The 7,448-nt window shown below is 35.9% G+C and overlaps 1 protein-coding gene across 2 annotated transcripts in view; it reads right to left on the bottom strand.

Annotated features, from left to right (window-relative positions):
• The window catches only part of PARP8 (poly(ADP-ribose) polymerase family member 8), a 171,364-nt gene that overhangs the window by 98,232 nt on the left and 65,684 nt on the right, over positions 1–7,448 (bottom strand). The gene's annotated exons all lie outside the window — the stretch shown is intronic.

Consider the following 7,448-nt stretch of genomic DNA (forward strand, 5'->3'; position numbering starts at 1 on the left):
CTTCATAAATTATTATGAATTTCACATATACCAATTGAAAAAAAAAAAGATAAATATCTATATGGGATCTTCAATAAAACCTCCATTTAAAAAAGAGGAAGATAAAGTTCAATGCTAAAAGCCTTTGTATCACTCTTATTTATATTTTTACATTTAATATCATCATATCATACGTTCCCTCAAGACTTTCTGAATGCTTTCCAAAATTACTTCTCATAGCAAAGTACACTTAAGTTCATTTTCTTCATTAGAAACTCTTCCAATGTACAGTTAATGTACAGAGTGTGAGGAGAGGAAGGAAACGTTCCAAATGGGGCAAGGTCACTTAAGGAAGACTGTTGGAGGTAAGTGCAATACTTGAGAATACACTAGAAATTGAGGAGTACTACAGATGAACAAGGTGAGAACCAGATCTGTAGAGAACTGTGGGGAAGCTGACCTGGTAGGGAAACAAGTAACCATGATGAATATTAAAATGAAGACTTACATGATAAGAAGAGATGGAAAATGATAGTAAAGACATTAGGTTCTACCACAGATATTGACAAAATACCCTTTTTTGGTGTAACAGCAAATTGTGAGGTTGTGAGTCCATAACTGGTAAGTCATTTTCTAAATTACTTAACCACCACTATTTCTATCCCTGAATACAGTTTAATTAAAATTTAAATATAAATACTATTTTTTTTTAAAGATTTTATTTATTTATTTGACAGAGAGAGACACAGCGAGAGAGGGAGCACAAGCAAGGGGAGTGGGAGAAGGAGAAGCAGGCTTCCCGCTGAGCAGGCAGCTCGATGTGGGGCTCAATCCCAGGACCCTGGGATCATGACCTGAGCCGAAAGCAGACGCTTAACGACTGAGCCACCCAGGCGCCCCTAAATATAAATACTATTAAAGCTTAATATAATCTTCCAAAAATTGACTTATTATAAAATATTAAGTTAAAGTCCATCAATCAGGGAATCCCTTAAAAGCTTTTAAGTTAAAGTCAATTAGGGAATCATTTAAAAGCTTTTAAAAAACTACTTCAAGGATTATTAAATATAAAGACTTTTTCAAGCAAAAGAAAATGTTTTCCGTAACGTATTGATATTAGCAATTTGAATCTTCAGTTCTTTTTTAAAAGTCGAGTTGCCCACCAGAGGGTATAATAGACACCATCTGTTATGTCAGAAGCAAGTTTTTCGTCCATTTTAAATCAGTCTCCTATGACCATAAGTCACAGATAAAAAAGCACTGTTGGGTGAGACTTATCCAGTTTAATTCCTATAGTTACCAAAAAAAGAAAGAAGATACTACCTGCTGAGTAAAAACTATTATATGTCATTTGCATTTATCATTAAAAAAACAATTTTACTACTTTGTTTTCAAAGCCAAATTACTCAACAATATACTGAACGTTTCAAACGCATCTGTTAATTAGTTTTTATGCAAAATCAGTCTGCATATCAACTATTTCTATTCAGAATTTCTTTTTAACCATCTTTAGCTTTAACCATGTTTGCATTTATAGCAAGCACAAAACTGGTTTTAAAAATTACAAGTACTATGCACTAATTTTTATGGATAAGTCCTACGGTATGTTTTGTGTTTGTTAAGATTCTCTCCCATATTATATGTAGTTTATTTTTCCAGAGTCTAGTTCCAGCCTTTCTTAGGGGCAAGCACTAAATTACTCTCTCTTTATCACATTATTTCCAGTGCCAGCAACAATAAGAAACCAATATTCTTATGCTCACAAGCTAATAATCCCCTTGGGAAAATCAAGATGGTAAAGATCACAGTTTCTTATCTGAACCCCCAGTGGCCAGGTGTATTTTGAAATTCTGAGTTTTTCACATTTTAGAAAGATAACAGAGTGCACATTTTACACCTTATTGTCAAAAATAAAAATATATCTGGAGAGAGGCATGAACGTTCCCACTATAAACAAACTCATGTCAGTTCAGATCAGTTTGCCATTAATGGGCCAAATTTCATAATTTTGTTTCAAGTTTCAGAGTTTTTTGGATTTAGAAATTCTGGATAATAAACTGTATACATATATGTACATATATATGTATACACACACACACACACTTACTTGTATATATTTTAACTTCTAATATCTGAAAGGATAACTCATGAGGCCACATTCTGTAATTAAGCAAATACATAACTGATTATAAGATATCTACACATAAATACCTAAGCGTTGAGTGGTACACTTATGCTTTCCTAATGACCGTATCCCAAAAAAACAAGAGAAATAACTGCAGGAGATAACGAACATTTCCCATCACAGTAAGACTGGATAAATGTATCTTCACCGTGGAAAGAACAAAAAGATGTCTAGTGATCCTTTACTCAAGGTTCAACAAGCACATCTTCTTCTTCAGCATATAAGTAAGTGTAAGAACTCTACTAGACCTCCCGGATTTACATGAGCCACACCTGTATGAGCAAGGGCACGGCACTATGATTTTCCTAGTTTACATTTTCATTTGACTCAAGTCCAATTGACAAACATGTTCATTCTTTTGGACAGAAGAGCAAAGGAGAAATCAGTTGAAAAAAGAAAATTCAAAATGGAGAGACTTTGTTTTGATTGCACTCTCTAAAGGCCGAAGGATAAAAGGCTTGAGAAATGGGGGTGAGGGAGGGGGGAGGGGAGGTACATAGTATGATCTTAATTTCACAGAGTAGTAGAGTGAAACAGAAGTCAATAATCATCTAATGCACACTCTCACTGTACAGATGAAGAAACATAATTTTGTGTGGATTCCCTCATTTCCATGCGGAACCAGAAGTAGAGCCAGGTTTTCTGATTTTTTCCTCTAAGTCATTTTGGCCTCTTGTGATTTTGTAAACTGAGCTTTGTTATGGCAAGAAATTTCTGATTATTTGGAACAAGATTCTAATCTTTCTTCCTCAAAATATTTCTGAAGATAGAAGGCACAGAGAAAAGTTACTGTCCCAAAGTAATCCAAAGCCACCAGGCATCCCTTCCTCCACAGGTTACAACCTTGTCTTGTAATTAATATGCTTAAGTTTATGCAGGTATTTCTTCATCTGTTCTATTTCACCTTTCATCATTATTAACAAAAGAAATAATTCACATTCTAAAAGTACAGCGTTGGACGCCTGGGTGGCTCAGTTGGTTAAGCAACTGCCTTCGGCTCAGGTCATGATCCTGGAGTCCCTGGATCGAGTCCTGCATCGGGCTCCCTGCTCGGCAGGGAGTCTGCTTCTCCCTCTGACCCTCCCCCCTCTCATGTGCTCTCTCTCATTCTCTCTCTCTCAAATAAATAAATAAAATCTTTTAGATAGATAGATAAATAAATAAATAAATAAATAAATAAATAAGTACAGCGTTGTTTTCAAAGGAAGACACTTAAACTATAACAAAAATATCTCGATGATTTTTGGCAATGAATAAATATTCCATCAGTTAAAGTACTGGTTAATAATCAGCACACACACTCAAGTTCTGTCCCATCAGCTTTTCAAGAAATAAAAATAGGTCTGACATTTATAAAATTACATAGACTAACGAAGAAAAAAATGATGAATCTAAGACCAAACAAAATCCAGTTAAAATTCTTACACAATCTGTACTGATGACTCTAAGTTTTATGTTTTTTAAAAGCATATTTCAATTTCAAAAAAGGTAATATACCCAGATGCTTGCCCTAATTAGTACAGACAAGCAGTAACACTTCTTAATAAATTAGTTACTACCTCCCCATGTCCGTTCCCTTTAAGAAGGCATTTAAAATGTTTGTATGACAATACCTGCATTCTCAAATGCATCTAGCTCCTTTCTTCTCCCACTTTCCATCCTAAAATAAATTCTGTTCAGGTAACAGACATTTAATAAAAGATGGGAAATGTTTCAAGGCCAGGCTTCATAGTCCTAATATATACCTTTTTCTCCTTTTAAAACCAATGAGTATTTTTATGTTTAAAGTCTGCAAGGTGACAAGGATACTGAAGTTGTCATCAGTGTCAAGAAAGAGTCCAAATTTATCGGTAAGAAAGGGAAAGAAAAACACTTAAGACAGCTAATCTGGAAGAGATGGATGGAAGATGCCTGCAGGAGATATTCATACCTAACTGAAAAGAAATAATTCAAAAAGAGTTACCTTTCTGAACTGCAAAGGGAAATAAAATTCATTCCCATAACACTCATAAAATTATAGTCATAAAAATGGACCATCTATCTGGGCCTCTTATTTTATAGGTAAGGAAATTAAGGTGTAGAGAGGTCTATCAATCTGTCTTTGGCTACAAAGCCCTTGGTCCAGAACTTAGGTTTCCTTTGATCTAGATGCCTTTCATTAAATTTTACCATTTTCACGATTATTTAATTGAATTTGTACAGCATATTTATTAACATTTATATGCAGCAGAACACCAGCTCTTGGTCCAAGTCAGAAATGAATCAATTTAAACAATCATGAAATGTACTTAATAACCTAATGTAAAAAAAAAAATTACTTTTCCTCTATATTTTGTTTCCTTAGCAAAGCACCGTTTGTGAAAGGAGACCCATCTAACTCTATTTGGCATCAGTTTTGCAAATCAATATTAGTTAGCAAAGGAAAGTTCTTTTAATGATGAGGTGACTGTTTAAACTACTTTTACTTAGTACGTAGTTGCCAGAGCAATGAAAGCAAAATGTGTCTAATTGTATCTTTTTTTTTTTTTTAAAGATTTTATTTATTCATTTGAGACACAGAGATACAGAGAGAGAGAGCATGAGCAGGGAGAGAGGCAGAGGGAGAAGGAGAAGCAGGCTCCCTGCTGAGCCAGGAGCCCGATGTGGGGCTCGATCCCAGGATCCTGGAATCATGACCTGAGCCGAAGGCAGATGCTTAACCATCTGAGCCACCCAGGCGCCCCCAATTGTATCTTTTTAAATGAATGAGATTTTCACTTTAGAAGAGGAGCAAGGTTCAACAACCACACACTTACATATGTACCATAAGACTGGACCATAAAATTACCCCATTTATGAGAAAAAATGTTTTAAATCTTCATTCAGTATTTTAAAAATGAGCTCTTAGTTATCTTTATTTACCTCAGTGAAGATCTTTGTTTTGTGTCATCACATTATTAAATATTTTGCAAAGTTAACATATAGATATCTCCCATATGAAAGGATATGGGGAAACTCTAAAATACTCCATATAAAATTTCATTTTGAGTGATATCAAAATTATACTTTGTAAGTTATGCAACATTTTAAATTCTGTTGGGGAAGCTATCCATTCAAAAAATATTTAACTTCCTTGATATTAAAAAATTAGTTTTACTTTTTATCTTTGATAAATATTTTTAAATCAGACATTCTTGTGAAAGGAAAGACAACTAATTCTGGGAAGGGAGTAGCCAAAGTCTCATGTGGGTGCCAAAAAAGAATGAAGGCAGGGGGAGGGTGGTGGGGAAGGGAGGAAGAGAGAAAGACAGAAAAAGAAAAAAACAAGTCTGTAGTTTTAAGAACTGAGGAAACTGTAGGCCATTGATTTTGAAAATGTAATTCCTACAAAAACAAGAACCTGACACACAAATAGATATTTTGACAAAAAAGCAAAAGTGAAGCTGAGACAGCCATCAATTAAATTGCACTCAGGATATTAGAGAAGAAAAAGAATATGAGAATGAGGTCAATTTAAGGATTATGTGTAAATATCAAATGACAAATATTTCTCAGAACTCAAAGTGTTAAGATCAACAGAATCATTTTTACCATTTTTAATGAGCTGATTCATAGATCACTCAACATTCAAATCATTCTTTGAAGTCAGTCTAATTGCAATAGCATCCTTTCATCACCTATATGTAATCCATCACCTATATGCAGTCTGAGATCTAAAACTGCAAGTACCAATAAAGCTTCTTCCCAGGATGCTGTCATTTAACAGAGGAAACAAGATAATGGCTTAGAAATATTCATTAGAATTGAAAGGAAAATGCTTAAGCCTTAATTATTTCCACCTAGAAAACGATACAGAACTAATGCTGGCAATGGTCATGTCTGCCCAGCTCTAGTCCCGAGACCTTCCTTCTCAAACGTGCACCATCTTAACCCACCCTGACATTTACAAACATGCCTCTGAGGAAGCAATTCAAAGTCGTTATCCTATTATGGCTAAAAAATACTACAAAACAAAGGAGAACTTTTAAAAGCACACAAGAGGTTTTATAAATATGGCAAATACTAAGCCCTTGAGAGAAATGACATTCATACTCAGAGTGAAAAGAGGTCAAAAGGAACTATATTCAGTGATTAGCTCCCACCCATCATTAATAGTCAGAACTCATGCGTTCATTCAGCCAGTTAAGGGGTAAATGATTACTGAAGACCTACTCTGGGCCAACATAGCTGAATTAAAATAGACGCAGCCCCTGACCTCAGGAAGTTTCAAGCCTGGCCAAGGAAAATACAATAAAAATATCTCTGAAATAAATGAAAACTACATCCATGACAAATGCTCTTGAGGAAGATGACATCATAAACCGGAGCATAAAACAAGGGCACATAACTTGCCATCATCGGTGCAGGGACCGAAAGTTTCCCGCAGAAATCTGTAAAGCGGTAAAAGAAAAGGAGTGGAGGAATTTAAACACACCACGTGCATTCTTCAAAATTTTCATTTTCTAGGCATAGAGCTTCCAAACTAAATGTGGAGGGCACAGATTGTATTTTATTCCTCTAGGTATCGGCAGTATCTGTGACCACTGGCACACTGGAAGGTGCAAATCATAATCTGCCTTAACATATTTTGCTGAAAAGAATGGAAAGCCTACAAGTAACGCAGACTACCTGAAGTATTTACATTTTGTAAAATATAGTCCACATCTACCCTTGCCACAAGTTTGACCGAAACACTTGCCACTAATTTGATCAAAGCACAGTATCTACACACAGAAGACGACCATGAAAAGTGGGATACAGCTTGGCTGGACCAGTGTCCATCTTCTCCAGAGGAAGCCAAGCCCCGTGGAAAGAAGGAGCAATAGGTGCGGGCACTGGGCGAACTCCCAACAGAGTATTTGGCACGCGATAGCCGGGGCTGACTCACAATGTGTCCAAATGTGCCTACAGCATTTTGCACAAGGAAGTAGCTCGGATGTTCATTAAAAGAAGGGGAGGTGATCTTAAAAATACTACAGCCCTGCTGATGAGGAGCTGACGATATAATGATTACCAAAACAAGCATCGGGGCAACCCTCTGTCACTCACAAAACACAAGTACAAAGAAAGTGCCTGGGCTTTTCTTACCAACTTAAAAGGCCCTGAAAAATCTCAGATTAGTTTGATTTACGACTGTAAATGTCATCCTCCTGACTGTCTTGATCGGGCTCTAAGGGAGGCTTCAAGACAGTCAGGACAGTCACAATTCAAAGGAATGCAGATATGCACCCCATTAGAAAAGCTATCTGAGCAGGACTGCTTACAA

This window comes from Neomonachus schauinslandi, chromosome 7 (assembly GCF_002201575.2).
Source record: "Neomonachus schauinslandi chromosome 7, ASM220157v2, whole genome shotgun sequence".
NCBI classification, from domain to species: Eukaryota; Metazoa; Chordata; class Mammalia; order Carnivora; family Phocidae; genus Neomonachus; species Neomonachus schauinslandi.